Source organism: Triticum aestivum, chromosome 5D (genome assembly GCF_018294505.1).
Source record: "Triticum aestivum cultivar Chinese Spring chromosome 5D, IWGSC CS RefSeq v2.1, whole genome shotgun sequence".
In the NCBI taxonomy this organism is placed as follows: domain Eukaryota; kingdom Viridiplantae; phylum Streptophyta; class Magnoliopsida; order Poales; family Poaceae; genus Triticum; species Triticum aestivum.
Genome location: NC_057808.1, coordinates 363,453,630 through 363,480,699, shown reverse-complemented (window position 1 = coordinate 363,480,699; position 27,070 = coordinate 363,453,630).

The following is a 27,070-nucleotide window of genomic DNA, read 5'->3' as shown; positions in this document are numbered from 1 at the left end:
CCCTTGGGCCTCCCCCTGCGCCTAGGGTTGGAAACCCTGGGGGTGGGGGGCGCCCCACTTGGCTTGGGGGGGAAGCCACCCCCTTCCCCCTTGGCCGCCGCCCCCCTTGGAGATCTGATCTCCCAGGGCCGGAGCCCCCCCAGGGGGCCTATATATAGTGGGGGGAGGGAGGGCAGCAGCACCACAGCCCCTGGCGCCTCCCTCTCCCCCTGCAACACCTCTCCGTCCCGCTTGTGCTTGGCGAAGCCCTGCCGGGATCCCGCTACTTCCACCACCACGCCGTCGTGCTGCTGGATCTCCATCAACCTCTCCTTCCCCCTTGCTGGATCAAGAAGGAGGAGACGTCGCTGCTCCGTACGTGTGTTGAACGCAGAGGTGCCGTCCGTTCGGCACTCGGTCATCGGTGATTTGGATCACGGCGAGTACGACTCCATCAACCCTGTTCATTGGAACGCTTCTGCTCGCGATCTACAAGGGTATGTAGATGCACTCCTTTCCCCTCATTGCTAGTATACTCCATAGATGGATCTTGGTGATGCGTAGGAAAAAATTTAAATTCTGCTACGATCCCCAACAGTGGCATCATGAGCCAGGCCTATGCGTAGTTACTATGCACGAGTAGAACACAAAGCAGTTGTGGGCGTAGATGTTGCCAATTCTTCTTGCCGCTACTAGTCTTATCTTGTTTCGGCGGTATTGTGGGATGAAGCGGCCCGGACCGACCTTACACGTACGCTTACGTGAGACAGGTTCCACCGACTGACATGCACTAGTTGCATAAGGTGGCTAGCGGGTGTCTGTCTCTCCCACTTTAGTCGGAACGGATTCGATGAAAAGGGTCCTTATGAAGGGTAAATAGAAATTGGCATATCACGTTGTGGTTTTACGTAGGTAAGAAACGTTCTTGCTAGAAACCTATACAAGCCACGTAAAAACTTGCAACAACAATTAGAGGACGTCTAACTTGTTTTTGCAGCATGTGCCTTGTGATGTGATATGGCCAGAAGATGTGATGAATGATATATGTGATGTATGAGATTGATCATATTCTTGTAATAGGAATCACGACTTGCATGTCGATGAGTATGACAACCGGCAGGAGCCATAGGAGTTGTCTTTATTTTTTGTATGACCTGCGTGTCATTGAATAACGCCATGTAAATTACTTTACTTTATTGCTAAGCGCATTAGCCATAGAAGTAGAAGTAATCGTTGGCGTGACAACTTCATGAAGACACAATGATGGAGATCATGGTGTCATGCCGGTGACGAAGATGATCATGGTGCCCCGAAGATGGAGATCAAAGGAGCAAAATGATATTGGCCATATCATGTCACTATTTGATTGCATGTGATGTTTATCATGTTTTGCATCTTACGACGGTAGTAAGTAAGATGATCCCTTATAATAATTTCAAGAAAGTGTTCCCCCTAACTGTGCACCATTGCGAAGGTTCGTTGTTTCGAAGCACCACATGATGATCGGGTGTGATAGATTCTAACGTTCGCATACAACGGGTATTGACGAGCCTAGCATGTACAGACATGGTCTCGAAACACACGCAAGACACTTAGGTTGACTTGACGAGCCTAGCATGTACAGACATGGCCTCGGAACACGGAGGACCGAAAGGTCGAGCATGAGTCGTGTAGAAGATACGATCAACATGGTGATGTTCACTGATCTTGACTAGTCCGTCTCACGTGATGATCGGACACGGCCTAGTTAACTCGGATCATGTTTCACTTAGATGACTAGAGGGATGTCTATCTGAGTGGGAGTTCATTGAGTAATTTGATTAGATGAACTTAATTATCATGAACTTAGTCTAAAATCTTTACAATATGTCTTGTAGATCAAATGGCCCACGTTGTCCTCAACTTCAACGCGTTCCTAGAGAAAACCAAGCTGAAAGATGATGGCAGCAACTATACGGACTGGGTCCGGAACCTGAGGATCATCCTCATAGCTGCCAAGAAAGATTATGTCCTAGAAGCACCGCTAGGTGAAGCACCCATCCCAGAGAACCAAGACGTTATGAACGCTTGGCAATCACGTGCTGATGATTACTCCCTCGTTCAGTGCGGCATGCTTTACAGCTTAGAACCGGGTCTCCAAAAGCGTTTTGAGAAACATGGAGCATATGAGATGTTCGAAGAGCTGAAAATGGTTTTCCAAGCTCATGCCCGGGTCGAGAGATATGAAGTCTCCGACAAGTTCTTCAGCTGTAAAATGGAGGAAAATAGTTCTGTTAGTGAGCACATACTCAGAATGTCTGGGTTACACAACCGCTTGTCTCAGCTGGGAGTTAATCTCCCGGATGACGCGGTCATTGACAGAATCCTTCAGTCGCTTCCACCGAGCTACAAGAGCTTTGTGATGAACTTCAATATGCAGGGGATGGAAAAGACCATTCCTGAGGTATATTCAATGCTGAAATCAGCGGAGGTGGAGATCAGAAAGGAACATCAAGTGTTGATGGTGAATAAAACCACTAAGTTCAAGAAAGGCAAGGGTAAGAAGAACTTCAAGAAGGACGGCAAGGGAGTTGCCGCGCCCGGTAAGCCAGTTGCCGGGAAGAAGTCGAAGAATGGACCCAAGCCTGAGACTGAGTGCTTTTATTGCAAGGGAAGTGGTCACTGGAAGCGGAACTGCCCCAAATACTTAGCGGACAAGAAGGCCGGCAACACCAAAGGTATATGTGATATACATGTAATTGATGTGTACCTTACCAGTACTCGTAGTAGCTCCTGGGTATTTGATACCGGTGCGGTTGCTCATATTTGTAACTCAAAACAGGAACTGCGGAATAAGCGGAGACTGGCAAAGGACGAGGTGACGATGCGCGTCGGGAATGGTTCCAAGGTCGATGTGATCGCCGTCGGCACGCTGCCTCTACATTTACCTACGGGATTAGTTTTAAACCTCAATAATTGTTATTTAGTGCCAGCTTTGAGCATGAACATTGTATCTGGATCTCGTTTAATTCGAGATGGCTACTCATTTAAATCTGAGAATAATGGTTGTTCTATTTATATGAGAGATATGTTTTATGGTCATGCCCCGCTGGTCAATGGTTTATTCTTGATGAATCTCGAACGTGATGTTACACATATTCATAGTGTGAATACCAAAAGATGTAAAGTTGATAACGATAGTCCCACATACTTGTGGCACTGCCGCCTTGGTCACATTGGTGTCAAGCGCATGAAGAAGCTCCATGCAGATGGACTTTTGGAGTCTCTTGATTACGAATCATTTGACACGTGCGAACCATGCCTCATGGGTAAGATGACCAAGACTCCGTTCTCCGGAACAATGGAGCGAGCAACCAACTTATTGGAAATCATACATACCGATGTGTGCGGTCCAATGAGTGTTGAGGCTCGCGGAGGATATCGTTATGTTCTCACTCTCACTGATGACTTAAGTAGATATGGGTATGTCTACCTAATGAAACACAAGTCTGAAACCTTTGAAAAGTTCAAGGAATTTCAGAGTGAGGTTGAGAATCAACGTGACAGGAAAATAAAATTCTTACGATCAGATCGTGGTGGAGAATATTTAAGTCACGAATTTGGTACGCACTTAAGGAAATGTGGAATCGTTTCACAACTCACGCCGCCTGGAACACCTCAGCGAAACGGTGTGTCCGAACGTCGTAATCGCACTCTATTGGATATGGTGCGATCTATGATGTCTCTTACCGATCTACCGCTCTCATTTTGGGGCTATGCTTTAGAGACTGCCGCATTCACTTTAAATAGGGCTCCGTCGAAATCCGTTGAGACGACACCGTATGAATTATGGTTTGGGAAGAAACCTAAGCTGTCGTTTCTAAAAGTTTGGGGATGCGATGCTTATGTCAAGAAACTTCAACCTGAAAAGCTCGAACCCAAGTCGGAAAAATGCGTCTTCATAGGATACCCTAAGGAAACTATTGGGTATACCTTCTACCTCAGATCCGAAGGCAAGATCTTTGTTGCCAAGAATGGGTCCTTTCTGGAGAAAGAGTTTCTCTCGAAAGAATTAAGTGGGAGGAAAGTGGAACTTGATGAGGTGATAGTCACCCCTTCCGAACCGGAAAGTAGCGCAGCGCGGGAAGATGTTCCTGTGGTGCCTACACCGACTGGGGAGGAAGTTAATGATGATGATCATGAAGCTTCAGATCAAGTTACTGCTGAACTTCGTAGGTCCACAAGGACACGTTCCGCACCAGAGTGGTACGGCAACCCTGTCCTGGAAATCATGTTGTTAGACAACGGTGAACCTTCGAACTATGAAGAAGCGATGGCGGGCCCGGATTCCGACAAATGGCTAGAAGCCATGAAATCCGAGATAGGATCCATGTATGAAAACGAAGTATGGACTTTGACTGACTTGCCCGATGATCGGCGAGCCATAGAAAATAAATGGATCTTTAAGAAGAAGACAGACGCGGATGGTAATGTGACCATCTATAAGGCTCGACTTGTCGCTAAGGGTTATCGACAAGTTCAAGGGGTTGACTACGATGAGACTTTCTCACCCGTAGCGAAGCTGAAGTCCGTCCGAATCATGTTAGCAATTGCCGCATTCTATGATTATGAGATATGGCAAATGGACGTCAAAACGGCATTCCTTAACGGCTTTCTTAAGGAAGAATTGTATATGATGCAGCCGGAAGGTTTTGTCGATCCTAAGAATGCTAACAAGGTATGCAAGCTCCAGCGCTCCATCTATGGACTGGTGCAAGCATCTCGGAGTTGGAACATTCGTTTTGATGAGATGATCAAAGCGTTTGGGTTTACACAGACTTATGGAGAAGCCTGTGTTTACAAGAAAGTGAGTGGGAGCTCTGTAGCATTTCTCTTATTATATGTGGATGACATACTATTGATGGGAAATGATATAGAATTCTTGGAAAGTATAAAGGCCTATTTGAATAAGTGTTTTTCAATGAAGGACCTTGGAGAAGCTGCTTATATATTAGGCATCAAGATCTATAGAGATAGATCAAGACGCCTCATTGGTCTTTCACAGAGTACGTACCTTGACAAGATATTGAAGAAGTTCAATATGGATCAGTCCAAGAAGGGGTTCTTGCCTGTATTGCAAGGTGTGCAATTGAGCACGGCTCAATGCCCGACCACGGCAGAAGATAGAGAAAAGATGAGTGTCATCCCCTATGCCTCGGCCATAGGGTCTATTATGTATGCCATGCTGTGTACCAGACCTGATGTAAACCTTGCCGTAAGTTTGGTAGGAAGGTACCAAAGTAATCCCGGCATGGAACACTGGACAGCGGTCAAGAATATCCTGAAGTACCTGAAGAGGACTAAGGATATGTTTCTCGTTTATGGAGGTGACGAAGAGCTCGTCGTAAAGGGTTACGTCGACGCTAGCTTCGACACAGATCTGGATGACTCGAAGTCACAAACCGGATACGTGTATATTTTGAATGGAGGAGCAGTAAGCTGGTGCAGTTGCAAGCAAAGCGTCGTGGCGGGATCTACATGTGAAGCGGAGTACATGGCAGCCTCAGAGGCAGCGCAAGAAGCAATCTGGATGAAGGAGTTCATTACCGACCTAGGGGTGATTCCCAATGCGTCGGGCCCGATGACTCTCTTCTGTGACAACACTGGAGCTATTGCCCTTGCCAAGGAGCCCAGGTTTCACAGGAAGACCAGGCATATCAAGCGTCGCTTCAACTCCATTCGTGAAAGTGTTCAAAATGGAGACATAGATATTTGTAAAGTACATACGGACCTGAATGTAGCAGATCCGTTGACTAAACCTCTCCCTAGAGCAAAACATGATCAACACCAGAACGCTATGGGTGTTCGATTCATCACAATGTAACTAGATTATTGACTCTAGTGCAAGTGGGAGACTGTTGGAAATATGCCCTAGAGGCAATAATAAATGGTTATTATTATATTTCTTTGTTCATGATAATTGTCTATTGTTCATGCTATAATTGTGTTATCCGGAAATCGTAATACATGTGTGAATACATAGACCACAACGTGTCCCTAGTAAGCCTCTAGTTGACTAGCTCGTTGATCAACAGATAGTCATGGTTTCCTGACTATGGACATTGGATGTCATTGATAACGGGATCACATCATTAGGAGAATGATGTGATGGACAAGACCCAATCCTAAGCATAGCATAAAAGATCGTGTAGTTCGTTTGCTAGAGCTTTTCCAATGTCAAGTATCATTTCCTTAGACCATGAGATCGTGCAACTCCCGGATACCGTAGGAGTGCTTTGGGTGTACCAAACGTCACAACGTAACTGGGTGACTATAAAGGTACACTACGGGTATCTCTGAAAGTGTCTGTTGGGTTGACACGGATCGAGACTGGGATTTGTCACTCCGTATGACGGAGAGGTATCTCTGGGCCCACTCGGTAATGCATCATCATAATGAGCTCAATGTGACTAAGGAGTTAGCCACGGGATCATGCATTACGGTACGAGTAAAGTGACTTGCCGGTAACGAGATTGAACAAGGTATTGGGATACCGACGATCGAATCTCGGGCAAGTAACGTACCGATTGACAAAGGGAATTGTATACGGGATTGATTGAATCCTCGACATCGTGGTTCATCCGATGAGATCATCGTGGAACATGTGGGAGCCAACATGGGTATCCAGATCCCGCTGTTGGTTATTGACCGCAGAGGCGTCTCGGTCATGTCTGCATGTCTCCCGAACCCGTAGGGTCTACACACTTAAGGTTCGGTGACGCTAGGGTTGTAGAGATATTAGTATGCGGAAACCCGAAAGTTGTTCGGAGTCCCGGATGAGATCCCGGACGTCACGAGGAGTTCCGGAATGGTCCGGAGGTGAAGAATTATATATAGGAAGTCCAGTTTCGGCCACCGGGAAAGTTTCGGGGGTTATCGGTATTGTACCGGGACCACCGAAAGGGTCCCGGGGGTCCACCGGGTGGGGCCACCTATCCCGGAGGGCCCCGTGGGCTGAAGTGGGAAGGGAACCAGCCCTTAGTGGGCTGGGGCGCCCCCCTTGGGCCTCCCCCTGCGCCTAGGGTTGGAAACCCTGGGGGTGGGGGGCGCCCCACTTGGCTTGGGGGGAAGCCACCCCCCTTCCCCCTTGGCCGCCGCCCCCCTTGGAGATCTGATCTCCCAGGGCCGGCGCCCCCCTAGGGGGCCTATATATAGTGGGGGGAGGGAGGGCAGCAGCACCACAGCCCCTGGCGCCTCCCTCTCCCCCTGCAACACCTCTCCGTCCCGCTTGTGCTTGGCGAAGCCCTGCCGGGATCCCGCTACTTCCACCACCACGCCGTCGTGCTGCTGGATCTCCATCAACCTCTCCTTCCCCCTTGCTGGATCAAGAAGGAGGAGACGTTGCTGCTCCGTACGTGTGTTGAACGCGGAGGTTCCGTCCGTTCGGCACTCGGTCATCGGTGATTTGGATCACGGCGAGTACGACTCCATCAACCCCGTTCATTAGAATGCTTCCGCTCGCGATCTACAAGGGTATGTAGATGCACTCCTTTCCCCTCATTGCTAGTATACTCCATAGATGGATCTTGGTGATGCGTAGGAAAATTTTTAAATTCTGCTACGATCCCCAACAGAACTACTTTCCAATTCGGGAGTAGGTACAATTACCTCATCAAGTTCTACTTTCCTCCCACTCACTTCTTTCGAGAGAAACTCCTCTAGAAAGTATCCATTTTTAGCAACGAATATCTTGCCTTTGGATCTGTGATAGAAGGTGTACCCAACAGTTTCCTTTGGGTATCCTATGAAGAAACATTTCTCCGATTTGGGTTTGAGCTTATCAGGTTGAAACTTTTTCACATAAGCATCGCAACCCCAAACTTTAAGAAACGGCAGCTTAGGTTTCCTGCCAAACCATAGTTCATACGGTGTCGTCTCAACGGATTTAGACGGTGCCCTATTTAACATGAATGCAGCTGTCTCTAATGCATAACCCCAAAACGATAGTGGTAAATCGGTAAGAGACATTATAGATCGCACCATATCTAATAAAGTACGGTTTGACGTTCGGACATGCCATTACGCTGTGGTGTTCCAGGTGGCGTGAGTTGCGAAAATATTCCACATTGTTTCAAATGAAGACCAAACTCGTAACTCAAATATTCGTCTCCACGATCAGATCGTAGAAACTTTATTTTCTTGTTACGATGATTTTCCACTTCACTCTGAAATTCTTTGAACTTTTCAAATGTTTTAGACTTATGTTTCATCAAGTAGATATACCCATATATGCTCAAATCATCTGTGAAGGTCAGAAAATAACGATACCCGCCGTGAGCCTCACACTCATCGGACCGTATACATCAGTATGTATTATTTCCAATAAGTCTGTTGCTCGCTCCATTGTTCCCGAGAACGGAGTCTTAGTCATCTTGCCCATGAGGCATGGTTCGCAAGCATCAATTGATTCATAATCAAGTGATTCCAAAAGCCCATCAGCATGGAGTTTCTTCATGCGCTTTACACCAATATGACCTAAACGGCAGTGCCACAAATAAGTTGCACTATCATTATTAACTTTGCGTCTTTTGGCTTCAATATTTTGAATATGTGTATCACTACAATCGAGATTTAATAAACCATTTATATTAAGTGTATGACCATAGAAGGTTTTATTCGTGTAAATAGAACAACAATTATTCTTTGACTTAAATGAATAACCGTATTGCAATAAACATGATCCAATCATATTTATGCTCAATGCAAACACCAAATAACATTTATTTTAGGTTCAACACTAATCCCGAAGGTAAAGGGAGTGTGCGATGGTGATCTTATCAACCTTGGAATCATTTCCAACTCACATCATCACCTCGGCCTTAACTAGTCTCTGTTTATTTTGCAACTCCTGTTTCGAGTTACTACTCTTAGCAATTGAACCAGTATCAAATACTGAGGGGTTGCTATAAACACTAGTAAAGTACACATCAACAACATGTATATCAAATATACCTTTGTTCTCTTTGCCATCCTTATTATCCGCCAAGTATCTAGGGCAGTTCCACTTCCAATAACCATTTCTGTTGCAGTAGAAGCACCCAGTTTCAGGCTTGGGTCTAGCTTTGGGCTTCTTCATGGGAGTGGCAACTTGCTTGCCATTTGTCTTGAAGTTCCCTTTCTTTCCCTTTCCCTTTTACTTGAAACTAGTGGTATTGTCAACCATCCACACTTGATGCTTTTCTTGATTTCTTCCTTCGCTGATTTCAGCATCGCGAAGAGCTTGGGAATTACTTTCATCATCCCTTGCATATTATAGTTCATCACGAAGTTCCAGTAACTTGGTGATAGTGACTAGAGAACTCTGTCAATCACTATTTTATCTGGAAAATTAACTCCCACTTGATTCAAGCAATTGTAGTATGCTACCTCTTGAGCATGCGTTGGTTTTCCCTTGAAGAGGAAAGGGTGATGCAGCAAAGCGTAAGTATTTCCCTCAGTTTTTGAGAACCAAGGTATCAATCCAGTAGGAGGTTACACGCAAGTCGCCTCATACCTACACAAACAAATAAGAACCTTGCAACCAACGCGACAAAGGGGTTGTCAATCCCTTCACGGCCACTTGCAAAAGTGAGATCTGATAGAGATAATAAGATAAATATTTTTGGTATTTTTATGATATAGATTGGAAAGTAAAGATTGCAAAATAAAAGACGAAAGAAATAGTAAATTGATAGGAAAATAATACGATGGAAGATAGACCCGGGGGCCATAGGTTTCACTAGTGGCTTCTTTCAAGATAGCATAATTTACGGTGGGTGAACGAATTACTGTCGAGCAATTGATAGAAAAGTGCATAGTTATGAGAATATCTAGGCATGATCATGTATATAGGCATCACGTCCGCTACAAGTAGACCGAAATGATTCTGCATCTACTACTATTACTCCACACATCGACCGCTATCCAGCATGCATCTAGAGTATTAAGTTCATAAGAACAGAGTAACGCATTAGGCAAGATGACATGATGTAGAGGGATAAACTCAAGCAATATGATATAAAACCCATCTTTTTATCCTCGATGGCAACAATACAATACGTGCCTTGCTGCCCCTGCTGTCACTCGGAAAGGACACCGCAAGATTGAACCCAAAGCTAAGCACTTCTCCCATTGCAAGAAAGATCAATCTAGTAGGCCAAATCAAACTGATAATTCGAAGAGACTTGCAAAGATATTTAAATCATACATATAAGAATTCAGAGAAGAACCAAATATTGTTCATAGATAATCTTGATCATAAACCCACAATTCATCAGATCTCGACAAACACACCGCAAAAAGAATTACATCGAATAGATCTCCAAGAAGATCGAGGAGAACTTTGTATTGAGATCCAAAGAGAGAGAAGAAGCCATCTAGCTAATAACTATGGACCCGAAGGTCTGTGGTAAACTACTCACACATCATCGGAGAGGCTATGGTGTTGATGTAGAAGCCCTCCGTGATCGATTCCCCCTCCGGCGGAGCGCCAGAAAAGGACCTAAGATGGGATCTCACGGGTACAGAAGGTTGCGGCGGTGGAAATAGGGTTTCGTGGTGCTCTCGGATGTTTTCAGGGTATATGAGTATATATAGGCGAAGAAGTAGGTCGGTGGAGCCACGAGGGTGGGGGCGCGTCTACCCCCCTGGGCATGCCTCCCTGCCTCGTGGCTTCCTTGTTGTTTCCTTGACGTCCACTCCAAGTCTCCTGGATTGCGTTTGTTCCAAAAATAACTCTCTCGAAGGTTTCATTCCATTTGGATTCCGTTTGATATTCCTTTTTTTGCGGAACACTGAAATAGGAAAAAACAGCAATTTGCACTGGGCCTTCGGTTAATAGGTTAGTCCCAAAAATAATATAGAAGTGCATAATAAAGCCTATTAAACATCCAAAACAGATAATATAATAGCATGGAACAATAAAAAATTATAGATACGTTGGAGACGTACCAAGCATCCCCAAGCTTAATGCCTGCTCGTCCTCGAGTAGGTAAATGATAAAAACAGAATTTTTGATGTGGAATGCTACCTAGCATAACTTTCTAAGTAATTCTCTTTATTGTGGCATGAATGTTGAGATCCGAAAGATTCAAGACAAAAGTTTAATTTTGATATAAAAATAATAATACTTCAAGCATACTAACTAAGCAATTATGTCTTCTCAAAATAACATGGCCAAAGAAAGCTTATCCCTACAAAATCATATAGTTTGGCTATACTTCATTTTCGTCACACAAAAATGCTCTCATCATGCACAACCCCGATGACAAGCCAAGCAATTGTTTCATACTTTAGTAATCTCAAACTTTTTCAACTTTCACGCAATACATGAGCGTGAGCCATGGACATAGCACTATGGGTGGAATAGAGTATAATGATGGGGGTTGTGTGGAGAAGACAAAAAAGAAGAAAGTCTCACATTGATGCGGCTAATCAACGGGCTAGGGAGATGCCCATCAATTGATGTCAATGCAAGGAGTAGGGATTGCCATGCAACGGATGCACTAGAGCTATAAATGTATGAAAGCTCAACAAAAGAAACTAAGTGGGTATGCATCCAACTTGCTTGCTCACGAAGACCTAGGGCATTTGAGGAAGCCCATTGTTGGAATATACAAGGCAAGTTCTATAATGAAAAATTCCCACTAGTATATGAAAGTGACAAAATAAGAGACTCTCTATCATAAAGATCATGGTGCTACTTTGAAGCACAAGTGTGGAAAAAGGATAGTAGCATTGTCCCTTCTTTTTTTGGGCCTTTCTTTTTTTCTCTTTTTTATTTGGCCTTTCTCTTTTTTTTTACTTTTTTTTGGGACAATGCTCTATTAATGATGATCATCACACTTCTATTTATTTACAACTCAATGATTACAACTCGATACTAGAACAAAATATGACTATATGAGTGCCTCCGGCGGTGTACCGGGATGGGCAATGAATCAAGAGTGACATGTATGATAAATTATGCATGGTGGCTTTGCCACAAATACGATGTCAACTACATCATCATGCAAGGCAATATGACAATGATGAAGCGTGTCATAGTAAATGAAACGGTGGAAGGTTGCATGGCAATATATCTCAGAATGACTATGGAAATGCCATAATAGGTAGGTATGGTGGCTGTTTTGAGGAAGATATAAGGAGGTTTATGTGTGATAGAGCGTATCGTATCACGGGGTTTGGATGCACCGGCGAAGTTTGCACCAACTCTCAAGGTGAGAAAGGGCAATGCACGATACCAAAGAGGCTAGCAATGATGGAAAGATGAGAGTGCGTATAAACCCCATCTTTTTATCCTCGATGGCAACAATACAATACGTGCCTTGCTGCCCCTGCTGTCACTCGGAAAGGACACCGCAAGATTGAACCCAAAGCTAAGCACTTCTCCCATTGCAAGAAAGATCAATCTAGTAGGCCAAACCAAACTAATAATTCGAAGAGACTTGCAAAGATATTTAAATCATACATATAAGAATTCAAAGAAGAACCAAATATTGTTCATAGATAATCTTGATCATAAACCCACAATTCATCGGATCTCGACAAACACACCGCAAAAAGAATTACATCGAATAGATCTCCAAGAAGATCGAGGAGAACTTTGTATTGAGATCCAAAGAGAGAGAAGAAGCCATCTAGCTAATAACTATGGACCTGAAGGTCTGTGGCAAACTACTCACACATCATCCGAGAGGCTATGGTGTTGATGTAGAAGCCCTCTGTGATCGATGAGGGAGTCCTGGACTAAGGTCTCCTCGGGCGTCCGGCCTGTTGGACATGGGCCGGACTAATGGGCTGTGAAGATACAAGACCAAATCTCCCGTGTCCGGATAGGACTCTCCTTGGCGTGGAAGGCAAGCTTGGCGACCACATATGAAGATTCATTTCTCTGTAACTTACTTTGTACAAGCCCAGTCCCCTCCGGTGTCTATATAAACCGGAGGGCTTAGTCCGGAAACGGATACAGTCATACAGGCTAGACTTTTAGGGTTTTAGCCATCACGATCTCGTGGTAGATCAACTCTTGTAATACTCATATTCATCAAGATCAATCAAGCAGGAAGTAGGGTATTACCTCCATAGAGAGGGCCCGAACCTGGGTAAACATTGTGTCCCCCATCTCCTGTTACCATCGACCTTAGACGCATAGTTCGGGACCCCCTACCCGAGATCCGTCGGTTTTGACACCGACATTGGTGCTTTCATTGAGAGTTCCACTGTGCCGTCCCCAAAATGTTCGATGGCTTCTTCAAACATCAACAACGATGCTGTCCAAGGGGAAACCTTTCTCCCCAGACAGATCTTCATGTTTGGCGGCTTCGCACTGCAGGCCAACTCGCTTTGCCATCTGGAGCAGATCGACAGCTACGCCCCTGGCCATCAGGTAAGATTTGGTAGCTTGAACTACGTCGCGGACATCCGCGGAGACTTGATCTTCGACGGATTCGAGACCACGGCACCCACTCCCTACCCCCACGATGAACATGATTTAAATCTGTCATCGGACCATACTCAGGAAATTGCACCTGTAACCGCTCCGGCCTTAGATCCAGAGCAGACCTCGCCATCCGAGGATGGGAAGCTCAACCCCGCCATGGAAGCCCCAGACTCCGCGGCGTTGGAGCCGCACGCAGACCCAACCTCGGGTGATATCTGTGTCTCCGGAACCTCAGACTTGTTTCCGGTGATAAGTTCTGAACCATGTGCATCCGCTTATGTTGAGATGGATCGGTCATCGATCACCGAATTCAGTGCAGCGGACATCTTCCAGCACTCGCCTCTAGGCGACGTGCTGAACTCATTAAAAAAGCTGTCCTTAGCGGGGGACTCACAGCCAAACTATGTCCGGTTCGAACTGGAGGCTGATGATGGGGAATTTTGCTTCCCACCCGCCACCCACTACATAGCCACTGTCGAGGACTTAACCGACATGCTCGATTATGGCTCCGAAGACATTGACGGTATGGACGACGATGCAGATGAGGAGCATGGCCAAAACCCTCCGTTTACCGGACGATGGACGTCCACTTCTTCGTACGACGTTTACACGGTGGATACACCCAAAGAGAATAACGACGAGGACAAGGAAAAGCCAGTCGAGGACGAGCCTCCCAAGACACAACCAAAGCGCCGGCGTCAGCGGCGCCGCTCTAAATCCCGCCACATCAAGAACAGCAACACCGACATAGGAGACGGTCACACTCCGGACGGTGCCGAAGACAATGAAGATCCCGGCGAGCAAACGACCGAACATGATGAACGGGAAGACAGGCACGTTAGCCCTGACGAACAGGCCATATATGAAGACTCGGAGGACAGTAACTATCTTCCGCTCTTCGAGGATGAGGAGAGCCTCGGCAATGAGGATTTCATCGTGCCTGAGGAACCCCTCAAACAGGAGCGCTTTAAACGCCGGCTAATAGCCACTACAAGGAGCCTGAAAAAGAAGCAGCAACAGCTTCAAGCTGACCAAGATTTTCTCAGTGATAGATGGACCGAAATCCTAGTTGCCGAAGAATACGGCCTCAGCGGCCCAACTAAAAATTATTCAAAGCGCAAATTGCTACCTCTGTTCAGTGATGAGGCATCGGTGCCCATACCATCATCACACAATGCGGCTGATTGACCAAAACGCGGTCACGACAGAACGGCAACTCAAGCCGAATACCAGCCCGCCCCACCTTGCCATAAAGGCAAGGATAAAACAGCTCAGGGTTATACATACGACCCCCGGCAGGGCCCGGATAGCAGAGAAAGACATACTGATCGATCTACGGATCATGAGGACATGCCCCGACGCGTGGCAACGACTATCTACTCGGACGCGACAAACCTAGTCACGCCCGGGCTGAAAACCGCAGGCAGACTCCATCGGAGCTACGTCGTGGTGTGGCCCAATATAGAGGCGCTGCACATCCTCTTTGCTTCACAGACGAAGTAATGGAGCATGAATTCCTAGATGGGTTTAAACCCATGAATATCGAATCATACGACGGAACAACTGATCCCGCGATATGGATTGAGGATTTCCTCCTCCATATCCACATGGCCAGAGGAGATGACCTTCACGCCATCAAATACCTGTCGTTAAAACTCAAAGGACCAGCTCGGTACTGGTTAAACAGTTTGCCGGAAAACTCTATTGGCAGCCGGGAGGACTTGGAAGACGCCTTCCGCGACAACTCCCAAGGCACATATGTTCGGCCGCCAGATGCCGATGACTTAAGTCACATAGTCCAGCAGCCCGGAGAGTCAGCTAGGAAGCTCTGGACTAGGTTCTAAGTTAAAAAGAACCAAATCGTAGACTGTCCGGACGCGGAAGCCCTAGCGGCCTTCAAACACAGTGTCCGGGACGAGTGGCTTGCCCGCCACCTCCGTCAAGAAAAACCAAAATCCGTGTCAGCCCTTACCGCTCTAATGACCCGCTTTTGCGCGGGAGAAGACAACTGGCTCGCTCGTAGAAGCAACAGCGCCAGCGATCCGGGCACTTCTGAAGTCCGAGACGGCAACGGCAAGCCACGGCGTAGCAAGCACAAACGTCGCAATGATAATGAAAGAATGCGCGACACTGCGGTCAACGCCGGATTCAGTAGTCCCAAACCCGATCAACGAAAAAGCCCTTCAAGGCAAATAGAGACAGACCATCCAATTTAGACAGGATATTAGATCGGCCCTGCCAGATTCACGGCCACCCCGACAAACCAGCTAATCATACCAACAGAAGCTGTTGGGTCTTCAAGCAGGCCGGCAAGCTCAAGGCCAAACACAAGGGTAGGAGGCCGCCAGGTGATAGCGACGACGAAGAGACTCACCAACCAAATACCGGGGGTCGGAAGAAATTTCCCCCCGAAGTAAAAATAGTGAATATGGTATACGCGACACACAACTCCACATGGGAGCAGGAGAAGCACTCCCTCCGGACTAAAGATTATACTGTGGCAACCTCAGCTGAAGTACAAAGCGGTCTCATTAAACCGCACACCTTGCCGGCCATTAAGCCACCGGTATCCGTTCAACAGGATCGACCAATTCCGGAGCGGACCTAGCAGTTCGGCTTCCGCCGCCCACCTCATATACCTGCGAAATCTGTATCGCGCATACATAACTATGCACTTAAGATACCCTGGGCATCGACGGAAGCACAATACGGACGAGCCTGCAAGCACTCCCATAACCTTTTTTTTTCTAATTAATCTTTCTCTTTCATTATCCTTTACCACAGGTGACGAAAAGGCTAATCACCTCAATGGACTCCATCGGAGTTCGGATTCATACACTCACCTAACGGTTATTTCCGTCAAGGAATCCAACCACTGAGGACAGGCGGCGCAGACGTGCAATAGGAGGTCCAAAATAACTTTTTGTAGACCGCACTCTTTATTTCGAGCCTGTAATGTGCTTTTTTCCTCCGCCTTCGACCCCGAGCATGTCAAATAGCCGGGGTTGCGGCTTTGTCATCTATAAAATAAATATTGGCATATCACTCAGGTCCCAGTAAACATAGCCCGCATCCAGCATTCGCTTTAAAAAAATGAATTTGGCTCCTGTGGTGGTTTCACACATATACCTCGCCATAACTTGCCAGGGGCTCGGTCTGGGAACAAATGAGTTGCCGACAAGTCCGAACAGCTTTATAGCGTACTCCGGCATCGCGAGTTTGGCCTTATATGCATCAGCTCCGAATCATGTCTTGGGTCAATAGTTGGGTTGCCCGGCTCCTGTGCTTGCTACCTTACGTTCCGCTCTATCGGCTAGGGTAGTAAAGGGAGAACTACTGCGATTGTGCTTCTGGTTCATCTGGTCAAGCACCTCAGTAGAGAAAGCCAAAAACTGACTGTCATGATGCCGCGAGAGCTGGTCAACCACTCGATGACTTATCAGAATCTTTCGCGATTCCCTCCGTATCATACGAAGGACCTTTTTCTTCAGGTCATACATGTAACACAACATATTGGAATAAGCCGTATACATACCAGGGGCTATATCGTAGTCCCCCCATAAAACTCCTATGGCTAAGTGAAAGTGTTAACGCCCTATAGTCCAATTGCCTAGTTCACCGCATTGACACCTCCTTAAAGGACCAAGACGTTGGGTTAAGAGTGATCAAATGCTTTTCCGAACACCCCCGTACTTTATGCGAGGGGGCTGAAGCCGACGACTGGAAAACTTCAGATTAATACAAAAATGGCCGCACAGGAGGAACAAAAGTTTTAGACGAAACTAAAAAACATATAGCCTTATCACAATACTGTCTTTTACACATCCCCATACATTTCACTCGAATATCATGTTTTTCGAGCATTGACCCTCTATCAAGCGGGCACCCTCCAGGACGTCCTCGAAATAATGCTCTGGTGCGTGGTGGTCCTTGCCCTTGGGTGGACCCTTCGCTGCAACATCGGTGGCCTTCATCTTCGCCCAGTATGTCTTGACGCGGGCAAAAGCCATCCGTGTACCTTCAATGCATGCTGACCGCTTAATGACGTTGATACGCGGCACCGCATCAGCAAGTCACCGCACCAAACCAAAATAACTATCCAGAATTGGCTCGTTTGGCCACAGCCCGACCACGGCATCCTTCATGGCAGAACCGGATAGTCTATGGAGCTCAGCCCATTGGGTCATCTGTTCGTTCAGCAACAGCGGGCGTTTTGACACACCAAACTACGACCAGAAAAGCTTCTCCGTTGCATACCCTTCTTGCGCTTGGTAAAACTGCACTGCATCAGAAGCACTCTTCGGCAAGTCCAACAACGCGTCTGGAGAACTCCACACTTTATTAAGGGGAGCATAATTCGGATCGCCGAACTTAGTTTGCAACAAAAAGGGCTTCCCAGCCGCGATCTCCCCAGCTTGTCGGATCTCCTCCCGGGCCGCTCTAGACTCGGACCGCGCTTCTTTCGCCTCTCGCAAGGCCTTGTCAAGATCAGCTGTTTTTGCTTTATTATCCTTCTCGAGGATCTCACAGCGGCTAACGGCATCCTTTAGATCACGCGCCATCGTGGATATTCTCTCCTTGCATTGGCGCCGAGCAGCCTGTTCGGCCTTTAGCTCGGCATACGCCTTCTCGGCAGCTGCATTATTAACCCTGGCCTGCTCCTTGGCCCGGGCCAGCTCAGCCCGAAGGATCTTGACCGCGGCAGCACCATCTGCAGTCATGCATATTTTAGTATACAATTCTTAGCGTCATGATCAATTACAGGCACGTGCATGTAATGACCACCCTCGAGACATACCTTGCACCTCGTCAAGCCGCCTGTTGATAAGCGTAATGTCATCATCCGCCACATCAAGCTTCCGCCGCAGCTCTGCAACCTCCGTAGTCCGGGCAGTCGCCAGAGGGGTAACAACCTGTGTTCCAATTCATTTGATTATTTCCTGGGCATATCTTTTTGATCCTCTGACTGCCCCCCTTGGGAGGCCAATCAGAGTCTCAGGGGCTACTACCTATACACAGATGCAGTTCATGAATAAAACACACTCAATGATTTTTTTTAGTACAAACCTCGAAGCCTCTTAACAGGCTCGCGCAGGCTTCGCTCAATCCGCTTTTCGCGGACAGAACCCTTTCAACCTCCATACCCATCAAGGTACGATGTTCCTCCGAGACGGACGCCTATCGCAGCATGCTCGACAATATATCCGACGCTTCTGGACCTCCGGAAGCTGCTCCAGGAGTACGACCTCCCTTCGAAGGGATCTGCTCATCTATTCCTAGAGTCGTCTCTGGCTGTAAACCGGATAGTCCGGGGGCTTTATTGTTGGCCCCTAGATCCTGGGCTACCAAAGTATCACCTTTGGGCGGTGTCTTCATCACCCCTCGCACCACTTGTCGATCAGGAGAGGTCCTCCGGGACGACACCTCAAAGTCGTCCGCCTTATTAGGCGAGGAGACCGGTGTAGGTGTCTCGCTTTCCATCATCTCGGGGAGAAGATCTCCTGAGGAAGAGTATTGGTGAAGAAGACTATGTGCCGAGCTGCGAAAACATACATTTTAGAAGTTACCCTGGTAACAGGAAAGGAACGGGATACGTTTAAAGAAAACATCCTGGTTCACTCACAATTCGGCTGGAGCCTGCCCTCATCATGGGACTGTGCGAAGATGCCATCCTCCAAGCCCGAGCCGCCCGACTGGGGCACCTTGCCTCGCTTAGGAGCCTCTTTCTCCCAATCTTCGGAGGCAGCCCTTTTCTTACCATGGGGCAAAGAGACGTTAACTCCTCCTTCACTTTTGTCTTCGGACGAGGGCATTTTGATGCCCCCGGGCACAATGTTCGGTATACCTTCGGGATGAAGACCGCCTTTGGTCCTCCCACTTTCCGCCTTGTCCTCCTCCACAGGCATCTGGTACGGTGTCGGGGCCAGCATCCTTGTTAGTACGGGATCCGCGGAGTCTTCGGGAAGGGGGTCGAACACCAAATTTGCTCCGCTTTCTTTACCCAGCCCTGGAAGAAGATAGTTTGCTCAGTAACATATTACGACATGCTTAACTAAAAAGTGTTCGGGGATGGAGCGCTTACCGAGGTATCCGGATGGTTGCAGTCGAGGCCGATGTCCTCGGAGGTGTCCGGCCACTGTTTCCGTTTCCCGAAAAAAAACTTCCACATCCCTTTGTGCGTAGTGCCGAAGAAGTGTTGGAGGGTCCGTGGTCCTTTCGGATTAAATTCCCATATGTGAAGAGGCCTGCGCTGGCATGGCAGGACTCGGCGGACTAGCATTACTTGAATCACGTTGACAAGGTCAATGTCCTTCTCAAGGAGGGTTCGGATGCGGCTCTGTAGAGTCTGCACTTCGTCAACTGATCCCCAGTCCAGCCCCTTATTGATCCATGACACAAGCTGTAACGGAGGGCCAGAACAGAACGCAGGTATAGCCGCCCACTTGGTACTGCGGGGTTTGGTGATGTAGAACCACTCCTGCTGCCATTGGTTGGACGCTTCAGCGAAAGAGCCTTTTGGCCAGAGAGTATTGGTAAGCTTGCTCACTGCGGCGCCACCGCACTCCGCTTGTTTCCCGTCGACCACCTTTGGCCTCACGCTAAAGGTCTTGAGGCATAAGCCGAAGTGCGGGGGAATTCGGAGGAAGGCCTCACACGTGATGATGAACGCCGAGACATGGAGGAAAGAATCTGGGGCTAGATTGTGGAAATCTAGTCCGTAATAAAACATGAACCCCTGAACGAAGGGGTGAAGAGCGAACCCTAGCCCTCGGAGGAAGTGAGAGATGAATACGACCCTCTCGCCGGATCTGGGAGTCGGAATAACCTGTCCTTGAGCAGGAAGCCTATGAGGGATCTCCGTGGTCAGGTATCTGGCCGCCCGCAGCTTCGCAATATCCTCCTCTGTAACAGAGGAAGCCGCCCATCGGCCCTGAGAGCTGGGTCTAGACATGACTGGGAAGCTTGAAGCAATGGAGTCGAACCGTGGATGCTAGAACTCGAGGGTGGAAAGGCTGAGGAGAGGTTTGGCATAAATAAAGACGGCCATTGGCTCCTTTATAAAGGCAACGGGTATCGAACGCCTCCTCCTAAGCCTGGAAACTTGCTTATTCCTAAGGAATCTTTCCAATGGAACGGTTGGGTTACCCACACTCGTATTAATAAGAATCCCGTGATAGGGGGACACGATCTCTGCTTCGACGAGACGTGCCAATAAAAACCCCGCCTCAAAACATGGAACAGCGGGACAGGAAACGGTTAAAAATAATGACTAGGCGAGCGTGATGTCACGTTACGAAAAGTCGTCGGCGGATTGGACTCATAAAATATTATATTCTCTTGTGGTGCTTGTGTTGCAGATCCGGACACATTCATCGGAAGACTATCTTGGAGTATTCGGAAAGGAGAACCCGCCTTGCAATGCCGAAGACGATCTGCGTGCCGGACAACTCGTCATTGAAGCCTGGTTCAGGAGCTACTGAGGGAGTCCTGGACTAAGGGGTCCTCAGGCGTCCGACCTGTTGGACATGGGTCGGACTAATGGGCTATGAAGATACAAGACCAAAGACTCTCTCCCGTGTCCGGATAGGACTCTCCTTTGCGTGGAAGGCAAGCTTGGCGACCACATATGAAGATTCCTTTCTCTATAACCGACTTTGTACAACCCTAGTCCTCTCCGGTGTCTATATAAACCGGAGGGCTTAGTCCGGAAATGGATACAGTCATACAGGCTAGACTTTTAGGGTTTTAGCCATCACGATCTCGTGGTACATCAACTCTTGTAATACTCATATTCATCAAGATCAATCAAGCAGGAAGTAGGGTATTACCTCCATAGAGAGGTCCCGAACCTGGGTAAACATTGTGTCCCCCGTCTCCTGTTACCATCGACCTTAGACGCACAGTTCGGGACTCCCTACCCGAGATCCGCCGGTTTTGACACCGACAATCGATTCCCCCTCCTGCGCAGCGCTGGAAAAGGCCCCAAGATGGGATCTCATGGGTACAAAAGGTTGCGGCGGTGGAAATAGGGTTTCGTGGTGCTCTCGGATGTTTTCAAGGTATATGAGTATATATAGGCGAAAGAAGTAGATCAGTGGAGCCACGAGGGCCCATGAGGGTGGGGGGAGCGCCTACCCCCCTGGGCGCGCCTCCCTGCCTCATGGCTTCCTCGTTGCTTCCTTGACGTCCACTCCAAGTCTCCTGGATTGCGTTTGTTCCAAAAATAACTCCCGAAGGTTTCATTCTGTTTGGATTCCGTTTGATATTCCTTTTCTGCGAAACACTGAAATAGGCAAAAAAACAGCAATTTGCACCGGGCCTTCGATTAATAGGTTAGTCCCAAAATAATATAAAAGTGCATAATAAAGCCCATTAAACATCCAAAACAGATAATATAATAGCATGGAACAATCAAAAATTATAGATACGTTGGAGAAGTATCATAGTACTCAGACAATCTGAGCACATGCTCACTGGTTGAGCTATTCTCCTCCATCTTGTAGGCAAAGTACTGTCAGAGGTCTCATACCTCTCGACACGGGCATGAGTATGAAATACCAATTTCAACTCTTAGAACATCTGATATGCTCCGTGACGTTCAAAACATTTTTGAAGTCCCGGTTCTAAGCCGTAAAGCATGGTGCACTAAACTATTAAGTAGTCATCATACCGAGCTTTGTCAAACGTTCATAACGTGTGCATCTGCTCCTGCAATAGGTTCGTCACCTAGCGGTACAACAAGGACATAATTCTTCTGTGCAGCAATGAGGATAATCCTCAGATCACGGACCTAGTCCGCATCATTGCTACTATCATCTTTCAACATATTTTTTCTCTAGGAACATATCAAAAATAAATGGGGAGCTACATCGCGAGCTATATATTGATCTACAACATAGTTATGCAAATACTATCGGGACTAAGTTCATGATAAATTAAAGTTCAATTAATCATATTACTAAAGAACTCCCACTTAGATAGACATCCCTCTAATCATCTAAGTGATCACGTGATCCATATCAACTAAACCATGTCCGATCGTCACGTGAGATGGAGTAGTTTTCAATGGTGAACATCACTATGTTGATGATATCTACTATATGATTCACGCTCGACCTTTCGGTCTCAGTGTTCCGAGGCCATATCTGCATATGCTAGGCTCGTCAAGTTTAACCCGAGTATTCTGCGTGTGTAAAACTGGCTTGCATCCGTTGTATGTGAACGTAGAGCTTATCACACCCGATCATCACGTGGTGTCTCGGCACGACGAACTTTCGCAATGGTGCATACTCAGGGAGAACACTTGTACCTTGAAATTTAGTGAGAGATCATCTTATAATGCTACCGTCGAACTAAGCAAAATAAGATGCATAAAGGATAAACATCACATGCAATCAATATAAGTGATATGATATGGCCATCATCATCTTGTGCCTTTGATCTCCATCTCCAAAGCACCATCATGATCACCATCCTCACCGGCTTGACACCTTGATATCCATCGAAGCATCGTTGTCGTCTCGCCAACTATTTCTTCTATGACTATCGCTACCTGATAACCCGCAAGTATAGGGGATCGCAACCGTTTTCGAGGGTAGAGTATTCAACCCAAATTTATTGATTCGACACAAGGGGAGCCAAAGAATATTCTCAAGTATTAGCAGTTGAGTTGTCAATTCAACCACACCTGGATAACTTAATATCTGCAGCAAAGTATTTAGTTGCAAAGTAGTATGGAAGTAACGGTAACGGTGGCAAAAGTAACAGTGATAGTTTTGTAGTGATTGTAACAGTGGCAACGGAAAAGTAAATAAGCAAAGAACAATATGTGAAAAGCTCGTAGGCATTGGATCGGTGATGGAGAATTATGCCGGGTACGGTTCATCATGTAACAATCATAACATAGGGTGACACAGAACTAGCTCCAATTCATCAATGTAATGTAGGCATGCATTCCGAATATAGTCATACGTGCTTATGGAAAAGATCTTGCATGACATCTTTTGTCCTACCCTCCCGTGGCAGCAGGGTCCTAATGGAAACTAAGGGATATTAAGGCATCCTTTTAATAGAGTACCGGACCAAAGCATTAACACATAGTGAATACATGAACTCCTCAAACTACGGTCATCACCGGGAGTGGTCCCGATTATTGTCACTTCGGGGTTGCCAGATCATAACACATAGTAGGTGACTATAGACTTGCAAGATAGGATCAAGAATTCACATATATTCATGAAAACATAATAGGTTCAGATCTGAAATCATGGCACTGGGGCCCTAGTGACAAGCATTAAGCATAGCAAAGTCATAGCAACATCAATCTCAGAACATAGTGGATACTAGGGATCAAACCCTAACAAATCTAACTCGATTACATGATAAATCTCATCCAACCCATCACCGTCCAGCAAGCCTACGATGGAATTACTCACGCACGGCGGTGAGCATCATGAAATTGGTGATGGAGGATGGTTGATGATGACGACGGCGACAGATTCCCCTCTCCGGAGCCCCGAACAGACTCCAGATCAGCCCTCCCGAGATAGTTTAGGGCTTGGCGGCGGCTCCGTATCGTAAAATGCGATGGATCTTTCTCTCTGATTTTTTTCTCCCCGAACACGAATATATGGAGTTGGAGTTGAGGTCGGTGGAGCTCCAGGGGGGCCACGAGGCAGGGGGCGCGCCCAGGGGGTAGGGCGCGCCCCCACCCTCGTGCCCAGGGTGTGGCCCCCCTGACGTTGATTCTTTCGCCAATATTTTTTATATTTTCCCAAAATAATCTCCATGAAGTTTCAGCTCATTCCGAGAACTTTTGTTTCTGCACATAAATAACACCATGGCAATTCTGCTGAAAACAGCGTCAGTCCGGGTTAGTTCCATTCAAATCATGCAAGTTAGAGTCCAAAACAAGGGCAAAAGTGTTTGGAAAAGTAGATACGACGGAGACGTATCACTACCGCTTAGTGATAAAGTAAAGCAATTACATGGCGATTGCATTTCATACAATAAAGCGCCAACCATATGGCTCCTGCCAGTTGCCGATAACTCCGTTACAAAACATGATCATCTTATACAATAAAATTTAGCATCATGTCTTGACCATATCATATCACAACATGCCCTGCAAAAACAAGTTAGACGTCCTCTACTTTGTTGTTGCAAGTTTTACGTGGCTGCTACGGGCTGAGCAAGAACCGTTCTTACCTACGCATCAAAACCACAACGATTTTTCGTCAAGTATGTGTTGTTTTAACCTTCAACAAGGACCGGGCGTAGCCACACTTGATTCAACTAAAGTTGGAGAAAATGACACCCGCCAGCCACCTGTGTGCGAAGCACGTCGGTACAACCAGTCTCGCGTAAGCGTACGTGTAATGTCGGTCCGGGCCGCTTCATCCAACAATACCGCCGAATCAAAGTATGACATGCTGGTAAGCAGTATGACTATTATCGCCCACAACTCACTTGTGTTCTACTCGTGCATATAATATCTACGCATAAACCTGGCTTGGATGCCACTGTTGGGGAACGCAGTAATTTCAAAAATTTCCTACGCACACGCAAGAACATGGTGATGCATAGCAACAAGAGGGGAGAGTGTAGTCCACGTACCCTCGTAGACTGTAAGCGGAAGCGTTATGACAACGTGGTTGATGTAGTCGTACGTCTTCACGATCCGACCGATCCTAGTACCGAAAGTACGGCACCTTCGCGATCTGCACACGTTCAACTCGGTGATGTCCCACGAACTCTCGATCCAGCTGAGCGTTGAGGGAGAGCTTCGTCAGCACGACGGCGTGATGACAGTGATGATGAAGCTACCGACGCAGGGCTTCGCCTAAGCACTACGATGATATGACTGAGGTGGATTATGGTGGAGGGGGGCACCGCACACGGCTGGAAACAATCAACTTTTGTGTCCTAGGGTGCCCCCTGCCCCCGTATATGAAGGAGCAAGGGGGGAGGCCGGCCGGCCCTTGTGGCGCGCCAGGAGAGGAGTCCTCCTCCTAGTAGGAGTAGGAGTCCCCTTTCCTACTCCTACTAGGAGGGGGAAAGGAAGGAGGAGAGGGAGAAGGAAATGGGGGCGCCGCCCCCCTTCCTACATATTCTACGAAGATCTTTATCCGGTCAATAACCAATAGCGGAACATGGATGCTCATATTGGTTCCTACATATTCTACGAAGATCTTTATCGGTCAAACCGCACAACAACATACGTTGTTCCCTTTATCATCGGTATGTTACTTGCCCGAGATTCGATCATCGGTATCTCAATACCTAGTTCAATCTCTTTACCGGCAAGTCTCTTTACTCGTTCCGTAATGCATCATCCTGAAACTAACTCATTAGTCACAATGTTTGCAAGGCTTATAGTGATGTGCATTACCAAGAGGGCCTAGAGATACCTCTCCGACAATCGGAGTGACAAATCCTAATCTTGATCTATGCCAACTCAACAAGTACCATGGAAGACACCTGTGGAGCACCTTTATAATCACCCAGTTACGTTGTGACGTTAGGTAGCTGATGACCCACAAGTATAGGGGATCTATCGTAGTCCTTTCGATAAGTAAGAGTGTCGAACCCAACGAGGAGCGGAAGGAAATGATAAGCGGTTTTCAGCAAGGTATTCTCTGCAAGCACTGAAATTATCGGTAGCAGATAGTTTTGTGATAAGGTAATTTGTAACGGGTGACAAGTAACAAGTGTAAATAAGGTGCAGCAAGATGGATCTTAACATATGATCTTCCACCAAATAAACCAACTAGCATCAACTACAAGGAGTAATCAACACTACTAGTAACCCACAGGTACCAATCTGAGGCTTTGGGACAAAGATTGGATACAAGAGATGAACTAGGGTTTGAGAGGAGATGGTGCTGGTGAAGATGTTGATGGAGATTGACCCCCTCCGATGAGAGGATCGTTGGTGATGACAATGGCGATGATTTCCCCCTCCCGGAGGGAAGTTTCCCCGGCAGAACAGCTCTGTTGGAGCCCAAGATTGGTTCCGCCTCGTGGCGGCGGAGTTTCTTCCCGAAAGCTTGCTTATGATTTTTCCTCGGACGAAGGACATCATATAGCAGAAGATGGGCACCGGAGGCCTGCCAGGGGGCCCACGAGGCAGGGGGGCGCGCCCCCAGCCTCGTGGCCAGGGTGTGGGCCCCCTCTGGTACTTTCTTCGCCTAGTATTTTTTATTAATTCCAAAAATGGCTTCCGTGAAGTTTCAGGACTTTTGGAGCTGTGCAGAATAGGTCTCTAATATTTGCTCCTTTTCCAGCCCAGAATTCCAGCTGCCGGCATTCTCCCTCTTCATGTAAACCTTGTAAAATAAGAGAGAATAGGCATAAGTATTGTGACATAACGTGTAATAACAGCCCATAATGCAATAAATATCGATATAAAAGCATGATGCAAAATGGACGTATCAACTTCCCCAAGCTTAGACCTCGCTTGTCCTCAAGCGGAAGCCGATAACGATAAATATGTCCACATGTTTAGAGATAGAGGTGTCGAAAAAATAAAATGCAGACATGGGGGCATCATGATCATTCTTATAACAGCAACATATATGGATATTGTCATATGATTTCTTATGCTCAAATAATAATCTATTCACGACATCA